The 17,676-nt window shown below is 34.3% G+C and overlaps 1 long non-coding RNA gene across 1 annotated transcript; it reads right to left on the bottom strand.

The window, feature by feature from the left end:
- Positions 1-2,821: 2,821 nt before the first annotated feature.
- LOC118253506 (uncharacterized) lies at positions 2,822-17,453 on the bottom strand. Its single transcript, XR_004780447.2, has 3 exons — positions 17,399-17,453; positions 14,889-14,936; positions 2,822-3,463 (listed from the first exon to the last, which is right to left on the bottom strand). It is a non-coding gene; the product is annotated as an uncharacterized LOC118253506 (long non-coding RNA).
- Positions 17,454-17,676: the final 223 nt, after the last annotated feature.

Raw genomic sequence — 17,676 nt, 5'->3', positions numbered from 1 at the left:
GGATTTGTAATAGCAAATGCTTTTACTTCTGTCATTATAATTTGTCTCTACCCAATTGTAAACAAACTAAACTCACCAAACAAGGAAACAAGCAAACTACAGTTCTCTTAAGTCTGTTGTAACTACCAAGCTTCTCAGTAAAGGAACTTGATCCTTTTCACTAGAGAGAAAACAAACCTTGGAAAACAATCTCTTTTTTTTTTTTTTTTGTTTTTAATTGACTCCTGTAAGAAAGAATCATGAAAAGCCTCTCATACTGAACAACTGAATACTTAAACAGATAAAGTCCACATTTTCTTTTTTTTTTTTTCCAAAAATTATAAAGATATAAAAAGAGAAATATACTCCTGAGTAGAAAGAAAACATTTTTTACCAAAATTGGTGTATGTGTATGTGTATGAAGTTCAATTTTAAATCAGGTGAGTTATTTTTCATATTGTGAAACTGTTTGGATCTTTTTTTTTTTTTTTCTAGTTATCAGAACTCTTGAAAGCATCAAGGACACCAGTGTAACACCTTGCCTCTTTAACAAACATTTTATAAACATAAAGACCATAGTAAATAAATGGATCTATACAGCAGGACATACTTCAACTCAAAATTTTGAAAAACCTGAAATTTTCAGATTCCTTTTGTCATATATCATCAATATTTCTGTATCACACAGTAGATGAGTCTGTAAGGTACATCGGTAAATCCTCTAGATCCTCCAAACCCCCTACCAAGTGATGACTTCAGGAAATCAAACACCACCCCAAACAAAAGTAATACAAAACATTAAATCATAATTAGTTACTGGAATCTCACCATTACATAGATAATGTTTCAAATTTCAAATCATTTCAGTTTAAATAAATGTTAAGCAGGTTGGAGAAAAAAAAAAATAACCCCCATAAAACAACACAAGCAAGTATGCACTATAAAACGTTACTTTGTTTTGATATATATATGTATGATACACTTCATATAGACATGCCAGACAAAGGAAATTCCAGCTCATATGAAGAATCATTATTATAATTAAGGAAGATCACACCTCAATTTAATGAAATTTTGTATTTACCATATATTTTTTTTCAGATACAATGACAGATTTTCATCACCCAGGCTCAGAAAGGGATTCAGCGGCTGCTAACTGAGCAAATGGAGCAGTACCAACACATGTGAGAAGAAAATATTCACCATCTGGGCAGAGCTCTATGCAACTGGCAATCCTGCTTCTGAAGGCTGAGTACCCTCGCTCATTACCACAGCATGGTGAGTGGGCAGCCAGCATGTTTGGGGTAACGTCACAGCTTTCTACACAGATCTGCATAGCACTGTAGGAGATAGATGAGTACACAGCACTAGCCACAAACTTTGGTTCACTAATTTTTGAGGTTTGTTTTTTTTTTTAACTTTTCTTCCCTGTCTTTTGGATTCTTTCAACATCTCCCCATTCCACTTTGTCTAACGACTTTGCTTGTTGGATCCATTAGGCTGACAATAACCTTACTAGAAGCACTGGATATTTCTCTATAGCACGCCTCTTTGGGAAAGGTTTCTGCCCCTCCCTCAAACCTAAGCAGGGCCCCCAGGAGCTAAGATGCTTCTGAAAATGCCTCCAATAAGTCATCTTCTAGAGTCCTTTCCTATTTACATTTTTTGTTGGGCATGTCTGTCTCTACTAAGTGGCCAAGATCTGGATGTGGCTTTTTCCATTATGATACTTATTTGGCTATCTGCTAATAAGCAGATAAAGAAATGCATATACATTGCCACATAATTACAAAGATTACAGAAAGCCATTAGAAGGAAGACATACTTCATTCCAAACCTGCAGGATTTCAGGGTCCTAGTGAAGTACCCTTATACACAGGCCACTGGAAAGTAAATGGAGTCACCAGGTCTCTGGTAATATATAGTCTCCAGGGATGTAATATTAAAATATAAATTAACACACAAAGCAAGGAAAGAGTAAGAAGGAAACTTTCCAAGTAAACTTTGTCAAAAATTCAAAATCACAACCCCTTGAAAGTATTAACAAATTCAAAGCTGGACAAATAGCTATGAAGATAATTTTCCTACCTCTTCTCACTAGAAATGCAGTTAATTGTCTGGTTTAGCATACTTTTGTAGATTAACTTGATATTTCATTGTATAGTTACTGCTAATATTATGAATTCATCTGCAGTTTGAAGGAGTTCAATGCAGACATACCCCTCCTATATGACAAATCCTGTATCTGTCAAAATCTGTTAATATTCAAAACAGAAAAGGAAGTATCTTTGGAGCAAGCTAGCTATCTAAACTTTCCCACTCACCTTTTTTTTAGATTCACTACTTGAGAAAATTAGTCTGATTTTTCAGGGGTCTTAGCCTGATTTTTTTCTAATTAGTCATGAGCCTGATGATTTTGTGTATGTGTGTGTGAGACAGAGAGAAAGAAAAACAGCCAATTTAATTTATTTGCATGACATGAGTAATGGTAATGCAAATTTTAAAAATTTTGCACTGAAATTTTATTAAAAGATAGACAAAATAGGACATCTGAGAGTTTTCACTGTGTTTTTAAGAAATCACGTCTTATGGAAATTGAATTTTCTGAATGTTTTGGTATGTAGCAATTTTATTACTTTCCCATAAGTGTAAAAAGAAAATATTCAGTTCACGGGACACAATGCAAAAGCTAATCACAAAAGAGCAAAAAGTACAATAGGCATTTGAATATCTGCCATCTGAAAGTTTGTTGTTGTTGTTGGTTTTTGGTTTTTTTTTTGGTTGTTGGTTTGTTTTGGTTTCAGTCAGAAAGCATGGATTTATTATCTGTCTTCTCCCATGACACAAATAATGCTTCCCTTCCTGCTTATACTGTCTGTGTTCAGGGATTAGATGTTTAAATTAAGTTGTTGGAGAATGAAAACACATCAGTATGTCCTATTTAGTGACAGTCACACATTTAAAATAGATTAGATACTTGTGAATGTTCATAAACAGATTTTTTGGAATTGACGACAAAATGTATCCAGGGTCTTTGAAAGCCAAGGAGTATTTTAAACAATTTACAGTTAATGTGAAGTGCTGGTTTTAGTAGTTTGATGAACTATCTATATATTGTGAGAACCACCATTATCACATTAATTAGCACAGAAGTCCACATAAAAAACATTTGCTGTTTCATTACATTTCATCACCATAAAGATTAATACAGCTAGGATTACAAATAAGATTACAAGTGGGAAATATTTTTTGAAAATAATTAGGTCTTACTCCAAACTTTTATGCTTCTGATTCATTTAGAGTCAGTCCATATCAGGTCAACTCAGTTTTGATTTCATTAGGGATGAACATACGTCAAACATTGTTGCTTGCGTTGAGACTCAGATTTTCAAAGATCCACAAAATCTGAACTACAGTGTCCTGAAGTAACATTGATGCTTGTCACTTCAAATGAAGATCAGAAAAGGCATTGGTACAGCAGAGCCTATAAGCAAAGCAAATATTCAGTTATGACTAGGCAAACCCAGAGGCATCCTATTCTGGCTTGAGTATAGACTTCCTTTAGATTGATAATGTTTAGTGAGTTGACTTCCACATTTCCTCTTGGATCTTGAATGGCTGACCCTTGACTACATTTTGACTTACTGCTGTTTCATGCTTCATATTCACTGCCTCTCTCAGTGATCCCAGGGTCAATGTGATTCTGTGTGAAAATGCACAGAGCATATAGAATGTATATTACAAAGCTACAGGCTAAATTCTTTCACCATGTATTCTTAAATAAAGTCAATTCAAATTGATGATCATTGTTTACATTTTTCTTTATGCCCTGGATGATCCTGCTCAAAGTGAATTCCATATTTCTCTCCAATTATCCTCGCTCTCACTCTCCAGAGCCCCGTCCAGTTCTCCTGACCTGAGTTAGCTCTTCTACAAAACAATGCTCAGTATTAATTTCTGTCTCAAAAGTCTTCAATCTGCACCATTGTTCTCTCCCCAGTGCCACATTCTACACCCATATTTTGTGGTTTGTGAACTTCCTTCTGGAAAAATAGATCGTTATCTTCTGAAATCACCTTTTTCAAATTTAATCTCTCCAAAATAAAAACATAAAGGCCAGAGCAGCTACACTGTCAAGTTTTTAAGCTTACATCACTTTAAAACTGACAGCATATTACTTTGTTTCATTCAGGTCACACAAACATTACTTCATGGAAATCCCTGTGATAGATTTTATCTATATACATGTATTAATTTTTCAGATAACTACCGTTCAGCCAGGTGTGTGTGTCTGTGTAACTGTATTTTGTGACATGCACACACAAAAAGGAATAAAACCCACCCCTACCAGCTTCCCTGAATATTAAAATTTTAAAACACTCATTGATTCATTAAGTAATGACATTCATAAAAAATCCACTTTTTGAAATTTCTGTTTTAATTCCTTGTCTCACAGGGTTTCTTTAAAATGGACCATTTTTTCCTTTTTACTTTTTAAAATTCTGAAAAATCCAAAAATATTGTTCCTGAAGTGGGGGATGGGGCCAGGGGGAAGGTAGGGGTGTCCCTGATCTGAATCTAGAATCACACAGCAATCAGTATTATGGCACATTGAAATAGGGAATCCTGTCCTTTCTCTTCAGTACTTAACAGGATGATGCTGTTTCCAAGAGAATTTATATAATGTATCTGTTTGGTATTACATCCAGATTTCAAGAGTATTAGATATCAAATGGTGCACAAGTTACTATATAAAATTTCTCCAAAACACTTTCGATTTAGTCATTGCACACTATCCCTATCTTTAAAAGCTGCATTTACTGGACTAGTAAAAGCCTTCTTAGCTAGACACAGGATGTAGTGCTATATTTGAATCTGCCAGTGTGATTCAATTTGTTTATAAATTTCTGTCAGCTTCATTAAACCAAAAGACGTCGTTGGACTTCCCCAGCACACTGTGTACCCACAAAGGGACTAGCTCAGCTCAGAAATGGATCCAGCACCCTGCCTCAGTAGCTTCATCCACTGCTGAACTATCTTTTGACTCAGGCCTGCAACTTTGAATAGCTATAACCTTGTATGCTTCTGGCACCCTCTTGTGTGTCTTTTTTTTTTTTTTTCCCTAGTCTCATCATCCCATTCTCCTTAGTAGGCAGCTTCTTCCTGAAACAACTTTCTTATTTAGAAGATTCATGTTCTGAGTAAGAGGTCACCCGATTGGGCTGTTTCCTCCAGATAACCCATCATATGGCAAGGGGCTTTGTTTCTTCTTTAAAGTTCAGTGCCAAAAATATTTTTGTTCTACTTGATAGAATTTTTTTTTGTAAATATTAATATATGGTTAGAGAATATTGAATCTTGATTGTTCTTAACTGTTAGGATCCCTTCTCTTTCCTCATCCATTCTCCATTCCTCAAAATTAAAACCCAACATGGAGGTAGTGATAAAATGCTATTACGTCCCACATTCAAAACTGACTTTTTTTTCCTGAAAAATGAATACAATTACTAGCATTAAAATAACATTCCTAAGTCACCCCAATTTTATTCAAATAGCTAGAGGCACCATCATGTCTTTATAGCATTAAAGTTATGTTGGTAAAACCTCTGTATCAGCGGGACGGGAAAGTTTGAAATTCACTTTTTTTTTTTTCCGAGTCCCTACATATTTTCTCCTAATGTAGTAGGTTTGCAATATCCCAAATAAAAGTGACGTCTATCTGTGAGTATATAAATAGTTAAATGATGAGGCAACTCAAGAAATGTCTCTTTGCAATGTTAAAAGGAATGATCGTTCACCAAGGTGGATATTATATAGGAAACTGTTGCCAGCACATATGCTATAATAGCAATATGGAGTTCATAGAGCATCAGTCTAAAAATAGTTACTAAACGTTTCAGGATAAAGATAAAATGGGAATTCTTTCCCTAGACCATAATCTTGACCTGAAGTTAAAATGCTGCTTCTTAAAAGGATACAGTGCAATGTAAATCTACATTCTAGAATGATTTCAGCCACCTGAAGAGTGCAAAAGTCAAATATCTCCACTGGCATTCCCTTGACAGCTGGGACTCCTTTCACAACTGAGTCTGTTTAACTGATCTACTTATGTTCTATATTCGTATGATCAACAATCCAATGAGAGAGAAAACAGCCAGGCTGGTTTAGATGCACAGAACCAGCCCCATACCCAAGGTAGTGGGAATCCGTTGGTTTGTTGCTCTGTTTTCTATCATTACATTAGAACAGAGTCCACCTCCTTGCTCTGCAACCTTTAAGGAAGGGAAATAAGCCCCAAAGTTTGTGATTACACATCATGTTTTTTACAATTCATAGCAAGCTCTTAAATATTCTCTACAGCTGTAAGGTTTCATGTGTTGTTAGCCCCAAATTAAAATATATTAACCAGGGACTAACCCCACTGTCTTGTAAAATGAACATTTCCATATATCACAACAAATGGCACACACATAATATAGCATCTATTCAGGCTTGAAATCTCTTGCCACAGCATAGTTGCTATTACGTTCTTGTTGGTTTGTTTCTGTATTTGGATGCAAAAGGGAGGACAAGAGAGGTACCACTCCATTTCTTATTTTTGTAATCTTTCTGCTCTAAGACTGAAAACACATATCTTCCTACATGTAAAATACTCGTTTATTACCTGTGAACACTAGATGAATACAATGGTAATATAACTTTAAAGTTATTGATCAGGATTTTCCATGTTAGATAAAAGCAAGACACATCTTACCACTTACTCTTAAGAACTGCGTTCTTTTCTACTCCTAGGCAACCAATTTCTACACAGCTGTTATTCCCAATTTATTCACTACATCTTTATGACCCTTTCACTGCAGATACATTGCTGCTATATTAACAGAAGGTCACACAGTGTCTTAGACCCAGAGAAGAAAATATTATTGACAGAAAGTTGCTCTGATGTCAGATGTAGAAGTTGTATAAATGATTTTGATATAAGTGAAGTAAAACCAGCCTATGCTGCTAAATATATATACATAATAATAATAATTAAATAAAAATGACCTAAACTACTTCATACTCAAACTATTCATAAGATCCTATTAAGGTTTGGGGAATTAAACACAAATGTATCACCAAAAATGGCAGAAAACAAGAGAAATTTTCATCCTGATATAGCAAAAGTGCTCTGCTTTTTCATCCAGATAAGAAAGAAAAAGAAAAGATAAAAGAAGATAATCTTTTCCCTGTGTAAAAAGTTAGAAAAAAAATGCCTTTTCACAAAGAGGAAATGAAAAATTAGAAATTCTGAATAGGCAACAGGGGAAGAAAGATATGTTATGAAGGAATTAAAGGAAAACAACATGATGTGGGTTACTAAAGACAAGTAAAAAGCTTTAAGATACAGAAGAGAGATCCAAAAATGCTAGCTATGCACACAGTATTGCCTCTGTTCATAGTCACTCTAAATTACTAATGTCCCTCTTTAAAACAAACAATGAACAAACACTTAACTTGAAACAACAGTTATTTTAACAACTGGGCTCCACAACAGGCATAATAGAGGCAGGACCCTCAGGACCTTTAATATTCTGCTTCCCACATGTATTCTGTGATTAAAATTTAAATTATGTAAAAACAAGTAGGCAAAAAAAACAAAACAAGTCCAAAGGGTATGCTGACTAGCAAATACAATGGTCAAAAAAGAAAGAAACCAGTGACTACTATAGCCAGAGCTTTTGTGATGTTACCTTACATTTAGCAGTTTACATAAATTTTCTTCAGAGCAATGTTTTAACAGTACGCTTTCATGAGACAGAATCATTTACAGGAAATTAGGGAAAGATGATCAGTGACAGATATGACAGTCATTTGGTTACTCTTCACAGAACAAGAGTCAAAAAAAAAATTTAAAATCCAACCTTAACTGGTTGCTGATTTAATTGAACAAAGACAGAATCCAAGCACCTAGTATAGCTTTAACACTAGTTAAATTTGTATAAAAGGAAGACAGTAACACAAATCAAGTCACCACTGAGATAACCACATTTCAATCAGATTTCAGATAAAGTCAAAAGTAAAGCAATAAGTGGTGTCACTTCTTGACATGAAAGGTTTTTATTCTACTTTCTAACAAACCTTGTTATTAAGTGGGAAGCTGTAAGACAAGAGCAGAGAAAGCAAGAAAAATAGCAAAATATTTTATATTTTCCTCTTTTAAAGGTATATATGCTTTTCTGAAAAATGATGTTCTGAAAGGGGTTTGAGGCCTTGTATTCCAGTAAATATTGCTTGCACCTGGCCACCAGCTTGTTATTGAACTCATGTGGGTCTCAGGATGTGTCAGATATTGTCAGGGCTTGTCTTACCCTGCCTGGAGCTGTGATTTAGTTTGTAATAGCAGCTAAAATACTGGTGACTATTGCCAAATTTGTTTTAACTTGTCCTTAGCTTTGTACAGGTGTATGGTGTAACATCTACCGTTAAACACAGGGTTTCTAGGACATGGCAAGTAATAGCAACTAGTTATTATGCATTGTATTAACTGCCTCTGACCGCAGCACAAAGCACAATGTAGGTGAGTATAGGTATGGGATTATAGCAGGAGCCTTGAATGTACAGACACAGGATGCTACCAGAGGCCCCAGGGCTATAAACTCACCTGTGCTATTACTCAGTTATTAGTTATCAAAGAAATGCAACCCTGGGAGACGAGCAAAAACAGTACTGGGGATAACAAAGTGAACAAACAGTATCTAACACATATAAAGATAGCAAATGTGGATGCATCATGGTGCTTTGAACAAAGGAAGAGACAGCAAAGTGCAAGTGTGTTAGCAACTTGTAAAAATGACTTCAAGTGGGTTCTTGCATGTGGATGAAGAAACCATCAACACCAAAGTTCTCCTATAAAAGAACACAGGACACTGCTGACATGCCACACCCTTGCCGAAAGACCAAATACATCAACCTCAGAAGCTGGGGGGCAGTGGAAGGAAGGCAAACACAGCAGAAAGGGGGTAGATACTCAGAAGTTATATTCATGTTAACTGCATTTCCTTAAAACTCTAAGTCCTAGTAACATTGCAACTGGGTTAATAATAATGTTTTGATTAGACTGTTAAGACCAGCTAGACTGGTCTAGTCTAGACATAGTGTGTAAGGTGTTCTCCCCTTCTTGCACAAAAGAGAATTCTGAGTGTAACAAACATTTTTTAAAATATTCTCAGGAAGCAGATGCTTGGGGGAATCCTATCAATGTGTAAAAATATTGGGGGAGGGCAGAGGAAGGCTAGTAAAGAAGGTGGTCTCAGACTCTTCCCAGTGGTGCACAGTGGCAGGACAAGAAGCAATAGGCACAAACTGGAATTCCAGGATATTCCATTCAAGAATCAGAAAAAAAAAAAAAACAGGGTCTGTGTCAAGTGGCCTGTACACCCATAGGTAGTTGGATTTGTTTTATTTTTTGCACTTCTCCATATAATACTTTGAAAATTATTTAAAACATTCATACATAACAGAAAAATACATGCAAAGGTCAATACTTTGTATCAAAAAAATACAACAAACAACTTAGTAAATATAGAATATTATAGAGAAATTGAGAATATATAGTACTGAGGAAGGTATAGACTACACTTACATTTTGTGAATCTTCATCTGTCATTGCCTTTGTTTTTGAGATATTTTTCCAGCTATAACAAGACCAATAACCATTTTTTTTTAATATATATAACATGCTGTTCTCTGGTAGGATCATTATAACAGAATGTATTTTTGAATATGTTTTTCATTTAATATGCCTGTGTAAACATTCCTGTTCCAGCATAAAGAGGAATCACTGGGAGTTTTGCCAGCCTACGTCTGAACAAGGTGTAAAGAAAGACTCTCATCCTCTGTATGCAATCAGTGGCGGAAGTTAAAAGAGATATGATAGCTCCTTCATGAATTACTTAACCCAACATTTCTTAACAGAAGAACCAGCACATATTGCTTTTTTGTTTTGTTTTTAAATTAAGGGACTAGGGCAAGCAAGGCCTTCCAGCATCTCCAGTAGGATATAAGGGTGTACATATTTCAGTAAGGAAGTTTAGCAAGTAGAAATGTTGTCAGGCTATATGATCATTTGGGACTGTAAGTTTTCTGGCAAGCAAAACAATGAGATGTACTTCTGTATAAGGAAATGAATGTGCTTATAAAACTTTAACAATTAACTTTTCGACACCAGAGTAAATGCAATAAACATATGCATGTGTCAGCTAAGATTTAGTTGATATCCTTTTTCAAACATATTTATAGACCAGGTATTTTTTCCTTATCCTGTTATCATTGAAAGTTAGATCAAAGGAAAGTCCTTCTAAAGTCCTTCCTTAGAAACACTTCAGTTAGAACTTTGAAACTCTTCAGTAAAATACAAGAGGACACACTGTACACACTGTAACTGGATTAAGTAATCCAAGATGAAGGAAAAAATAACTAAACTTCTTGTTGACAGAGCCTTTGGCCTGCAAGCTGCAAGGTTAAAATAACTCTCTGTAGTTCTCTACGCTAATAAGAAATAAGAGTCACCCAATTACCTACACTGCAAAATGCTATAGAGTTAGTGTGCTGAACTGTTCTTATCATCCATCTCCTGAGTGGTTAAGCTCTCATGCCCACCCTTTGGTATGGATATTTTTCTTATCCTGCTTATATAATATACCAATATACTTATAGCAGCAGAAAGACACAGTCATTAAGAAGAAAGGAACAGTCTGCAAAAACTCCCAAATGTAACTTTTTGCAGCTATTTAAGATTCAATCAGAGTAATCTTCACTCAGCTGGTAAACAGTTCAAACATTTCTACAGGTCCTCCTCCATAATAAGCTATCTCCTCTCTTTAAGAGTTGTCATTTAAGGAGGTGGCAAATGGTAATTCCATACAAGCAATGATTTGATGAATTGCTGATGTCTGGAAATCATGGTCGTAATCCAGCATATGAATGAAAGATTTAACACTGTATACACCAGATCTAGCAATGAAAGCAATATGAAATGAGGAACATCTGTCTGTATCACTTCTGTTTCAGCATTGCTCCCTCAGATCTGAGCTGCTGTAGCAGCCTAGCTGAAATTCTGTCTTCCTCAAGTCTACACAAAAGCCTCCTTTAGGAACAGGCAAGAGATGTGGTTATGATACAGCATTTTTATTTCTGTACTGACAGTCAGGAATCCCATTTATTTTGTATCTAGCTTTTAGATTAAGCTAGCTATAAGAATCTCAGTATATAAATAATAATAATAATAATTATTATTATTAATAACAATTAATAATAATAATAAAACAGACTGATTCAAGTCTGTAATGGAGACAGAAGAATGTAGTTGCAAGTATCAAAAAAGGAGTCCTTTTTCCTGCTTGGTAAAGGATGCATTTGATGCTAAGGTTCATTTAATAGTCTAAAACTGGAAACAAGGAAATGTGTGACATCGGATAACATAGATCATAGAGCATGTATTTCACAGTGATATCCAGTGATATCACTAGTCATATCCAGTGATAAGAAGAAAAATTATGTCAGGCAACAGACTGTGAACAAGATAGTTTCATGTTTTTTACAACCACCTCATAGCAATCACACTGTATGTAAATCCACTCAGACATTCTAACTAGACACAAACATTTGCTCCAGTTACGCATACTTTTCAAAGAAATATTACTATCATTGTAAACAAGATATCTTTGGAGACAGTGAGAGGGAGACGAAATGATTTTCCTATTAAATCAGACACTATGGAGAAATATAAACTGCTAATAGAATGAGACTGGTAGCAAAGCAAGATTTGTTGTACTTACATAAAAATACAATGGCAGTGGGAAAAACACATCAGCCTTCACTTCACTTTGTAGCAATGCATATGATATAATGCATTGCACAGAATCAAGTGTAAGAAAATATGTTAATACCTTATTTTTGCCTTTCAAGCTCTTCAATTTTCTCCTACCCACCCCCCGACCCCCTTCTTGTGCTTTCCTTCAGGCTGCTTTTATCTGCCTTTGTCTTTCCATTCACACAAACCCCATCCCAACCCTTTACTGACAAACTACCATTCCAGGCATCAATATTCCCTGTCTCATTACTAGTTTATCCAGTCTCTTGAACTCATAGGACTGTCCACTTTCTACTCAAGAAATGTCATTAGTAGTGTAAGTGCTATGAGTGCATATCCATATAGCTTAACTGTAGACAGTATTAGAAAATTTCTAGACATTCAGTTTTCATCATCCTCCCTTACCTTCCCACCCCAAGCCCCACTTCATGGTTTATGTTACAGACGATAGACCTATGTGTGTTAGACTTATGGGTATACCTACCAGTAAGTCGTTTCTGATCGAGAACTGTGTCCTGTTCTCACAAGACAAACATGAACAGAAGAATAGTTTGCAATTTTTAAGAGAAACATTAAAACAGTCCACCAGTTTTTAAAAGTAACATATTGTTGTGTTACAAAATGGAATAAGAAGAGAGAGTAATCAAGGTCCTCAACTCCATCAGCATTAAAAAAAAAGTAGTCTACTGATATTAAAAAGAACAGCTACAAAACCTTTCACCTTCAAATTCTCAGAAATCAGAGATAGAACATACTTGTATTTTCCCATTCTGCTTGAGGACCTGCAAATTAGCAGCTATAGTTTTGTTAGTAAAACTAACCAACTAAACCTGCTAATTCGCTTCCTTCTGTTTGGCAGGTTGTTCACAAAATACCTCCCCTAATAGATTCTTATAGGAATCTGTAAGAGAAAGTATTACATGGTGGCATTCTAGATTTGGTGATTAGCTTCTATTGTGCTATATGTAATCCAGGTAAAGAACTCCATTCATAATCTCCTTCCAGAATATGTTATAGACAAGAAAAACATCTCTTCACTAGACTTTCTTTTAAATCATTAACTCTTATTTGAAAATACACAGCTGATTGGATGACAATGCAATATAATAGCACTGCTACTAATAAACCTAGAATAAAATTACATTTTAAATGAATAAAGAAATTAACAATTGTGAAAATCATTGCAATATTTAAAATTTGTGATATTGTATAATGAAAGCTTAAGACTTGATAGAATCGCACAATTAACCACGATATTTATCATCCAAACTATTAAATCCTTTGATGTCATGGAATTTGTTAAAAATAAAAAAAAATATATTAAAAAAAAATCTTGAACAATTATAGCTCCTTTGCTCTCACTTTATGAATGCAAAAACATACACAGAGTCAAGCAAAATTCAAGTGAAATTTACCAGTACTAAAAGTATCATCGGAAATATTCTTTTCAATTTTGTTCAATTTATAAACATATTTTATTTAAGAAAAAAAAGCAATCGAAAACAATCAAGCATTGCTTGTTGTTTCAACAATCACCTACAAAAATTTAAAAAATGTGTACAAAAGGCATTGGTTCATATGCCTTTACCATAGTGGTTGTTAGAACTCAGCCTTGACTTAAATTTGGCAAAATAAGATGAAGCAAGAAGATATGAGTACTTTTTAAATTTCTAGGCTGTTTACTCATCATACAGAAGATGTTCAATAACCACTGACAATAGTGTTTTTCAAAAATATATGCACAGATTCTGTCTGGCTTATTTGGGCTTTGCTGTAATTGAAGGAAATCCGGGTAAACTACTTGTGTGGTATCCAGCAAATTCTGATGGGATCCTCATTCACGGCTTTTAGTTTGGAGCTTTTGAACTGTCGACAAGACTCAGAGTTTCACAGACGCCTTCTAATGATATTGGTTATGCTTTTAATGCAAGTAGTAAAAAAAAGTTACAGTATCGCCTAACACCTGTCTTTCATCAGTAATCAGCCTCTACTCTCTTTCCCTTTTTTGTTTTGTTTCAAGTGAAGGCAGTGGAACAGAGCTAAACAAACCTTGTACAGAGGCCATCATCCCTTGGGCTCTGCAGTATCAGATTTTTTTTCCCCATAAATTGGCTATCGACACTCTCTGAAACTCACAATTAAATATTTTAATGATCTGAAAATAAACAGTATTTTTATTGCAAATTTGAAAAGATCCTAATTCTCAAAGGTATTTCAGTCTGTTCTAAATTTAAGCCTCAAAAGAGCCTTGTTAGTGAGGAAATCCCATTAATTTCAATACTCATGCTTTAGATTCACAAATCTATTATTCAGTTTGATAGAACTATGCAGGATTGAGACTTGGGATATTGTAATAACCTGCTATCACAAGACTAGGAAGAAAAAATTATGGATAGGTTGCTAATTAGTTGAATAGGTTTACTCAAAAAATACTGAGGTGTCAAAACCCTGTCAAATAAACAGACTGTCGTAAGAATGAGACTTCAGGCAGGAACCAAGTGAATACATACGGTTTATTTTATAATCAGAGAAAATAATAAACCAAGACAATATTTATTGAAAGTAACAAACAAATATTGCTTGATATCTCTGTTCATCAAATTCCCAAACTTAAAAAATCATTCCTCAAATACTTCCCCTTTCCCTGCTTTGAGGGCTGTTAAAAACCAATGTGTCTGATGCTACTTGTTGCTACGGATGAAAGAGCAAATATTTTTGCACACTGCAGATGGTGTTTTGCTGTTTTCACAGGCAGGTCACCAAATACATTCTGTTCATGTTTTCAGATGCACAACAGTTGCCAGATGTTATATTGAACTCTAAAACTTTTTAAACATCTCCTTGTAAAAACAGAAATTAGAGAGAACTAATAACAGCAGCTTTGACATCATAGAAAACATAACACAAGACGTGCCTTAAACAGGTTAAGAAATACGGGTATCACAAAACATGATAGTATTTAAAAGCAACATAGACTGAATACTTGAAAAGTATTTTATATGACATAGTAAGGCAATAAGTTTTGGAAGCAACTTAAGGTACAAATTTTACTTACCTTCTAATTGATTTGGGTTTGATAGCAACAGTGCAGTTGGCCACCGATCTCAAAAGAAAAATGGAAAGACATAATTGATATTGGTTCACTTAAAATGTATCAAAGGAAAAAAATCACCAGACTTAAAATTTTTACTTCTTTTTCTCTAAAAGCTTGAGGTGAGAAATCTTAACAGTTTTTTCATTGTTTTACATATTCGCAAAGGTAATACATAAACTTCCTGTGCAAAACATGCTAACTAACTCCCTTGCAAAAAGATGTCTACTGACCCATCACTGATCTGCAAATACATGTAACAGGTTCAAGCTGTTAGCTAACAAAATGGACAATAAGTAAATAGGTAGGCATATAGCTCAATACATTTAATTTGAATTTCTTAGAATGTAATTTTTTTAAGAAAATGTTCAGTTCCTTTCTATAGCAATTTAGAAATATAATAACAATTTGAATATTTTTATATTCTCATGGAAAATGTGAAAAAAATCAAATTCCTTTTTTTTTATTGTAAATGGAATGGAGAAATCTACACATTCCACTTGTTGTAGTTATGCACTGGCAAATTTTAAGAAATGAGCCATTAATCAGTATCATCAGCTAGTCATATGTCACACTGCACATACAGTCAGAGCATCTGAACTTTAGATGCCACACCTTTAAATCATGAGAAATGGAAATATACAGAGGGTTTGTAGGAAAAAAAATAGTTTAAAATGGGCAGAAAATGAAAGCTTTTGTGGATAACTTCAAAATTTAGTAATTTAATGTAATTGTATATACTAAGAGAAATTCATGTCTGTTTCTCATTCATTCCGTTGCTTTTAGGTTGAACAAATCTTTTATACATATCTCTTTTAAAAAAAATAATCTAATAGTTTCACCACTGAAAAGGCAAATAAGGATTCCAAAAATCTAAGTAATAAATTCCATTATGACAATGTCATAAAGTATGATCTATAAGTTTTTATGTGCTCCTTAGGTCACTGGCATGAAAATACACAGATGTTAGTTTAAGGTTTGCTAACATTAAAATATCTAACACCACAGAGAACTTGAAACTACAGCAGAGAACTATGACTGTAAGGTAGTTGCACCGAATAGAGTGCAATAGATGCTAACACATATACTTAGATTATCAGCAGCAGACAACAGCAACACAAATATTTTATATAAAAAAGTAATTTCATTTGTGAAATTACTGTTGTCCCTTAATCCCCAGTTGAGATAAATTACTTCAATATCAGACTATAAAACAAAACAAACAAAGAAAAAGAAAACCCTAGCAAATCACAAACACAAGAAAGAGATTAAGCACATGAGCAAACAGAGAACTTAATATTGAGAAAACCAACTTATGATTTTGCATACTTTCATATTTAAGTTTCATATTTCATTAAATTATAACATTATTTAATAACTAAATACATTTCTGCTTTTCTCAATGTAATTTCCTTCTCCAAAAAGAAAGAATTCACAATTGGACACTTCTCTTAGCTTATTAGCTAAACTACTCAGTTTAATAATTTACATTTCAGATTACCCTGATTTCATTAAAGAAGCAAATTTAAGATGCTGTTCAGGGTAGTGCACTTTGTAAATGTGGAAAATAAGGAGCTTGACATTTTTCTAGTGTTAGGACAAAGAGAAGTTTTGATTCGTATGAAATGAACCATTAAATAAATTGCACTAAAATGAATAACGGAAAAAAAAAAAAAAAACAAACACAATTGGAGCTTTCAAAAATACTTTTTGGAATAGCCCAGATTCCAGTTACCATTAATTTTTTATATGCTAACATTAAATCACATATTTTAAAGCCCAGTGGCACAACAAAGCTGATAACGTTTTTCATAAAAATATGTATTTCCTTCTGTAATGCTGCAACATACTCTCTCAATTTCTTATATCATCACAAGTGCATCTTAGGGTCATCTAAAAATAGGACTCTTACTAGAAGTTCTTATCTTTGTGGATAGTGTGAGTCATACATGATTACCTAAAGCAAGAATTTGAAATATTTTAGTACTTTTCAAAGTACTAAGAAACCTCGTATTGAAATATCCTCAAATACCTTTGTGTCATACATTAAGTAGTGCAGCAGATTTTCAGATTTAAGGGGCTGCTTTAAAAGCTTTGTACACAGTTCTGTTAGATTCAGCTTTGGTAAATTAAGACCAAGGACAAACGTTGGAGATTCTAGCAAGTTTGACAGCAGCATGGAGCAGTCTCTGGAGAACAGTGTAAAGGAAACAGAAGTTCAGCATAGAATTCTATTTCTTTTTCTATTTTATGTATCAAGTTTTTTTAGTATCGATATCAGAGTAATGCAAAACTATGAATACTAAACTTTACAAATTTGTCTCAGAGACAAAGGTGAGAAGAAAGGCTTTTCTTTTGCCACATCTCTAATTTTTATAGTTCTGTATCTTGAAAACACCCAAGGCACCTGACAGCTTATGGCTCTACAAAGCAATATGGAACAGAGAAAATAGAATTGTTTCAAAAAAAACTACCTTTGCATGCTGTCAATGTGAGGCTGACAAAAGAAAATGGAATCAACAGAAAAATGGGCAGCACTAGGAAGGAGGGGCAAGCAAGGAAAGAATTTAAAGAAGGGACACATATTCCAGACCTTCTTTGTGCCCTCCTTTCCAGCACAGATTTTTAGATTTTCTTTTCTTCATCTACAGCTGTGTTGTGAGGTCTGACTTGTAGATGGTTTCCAAGTCAGAAATACAGACAAGATTGCTAACTAAGGAAGAATTTAAATAAAAAAAGGCCAGGCAGAAAG

The sequence above is a fragment of the Cygnus atratus genome, chromosome 4, assembly GCF_013377495.2.
Source record: "Cygnus atratus isolate AKBS03 ecotype Queensland, Australia chromosome 4, CAtr_DNAZoo_HiC_assembly, whole genome shotgun sequence".
Taxonomy (NCBI): Eukaryota; Metazoa; Chordata; class Aves; order Anseriformes; family Anatidae; genus Cygnus; species Cygnus atratus.
This window is presented reverse-complemented; position numbering and strand designations above follow the sequence as displayed.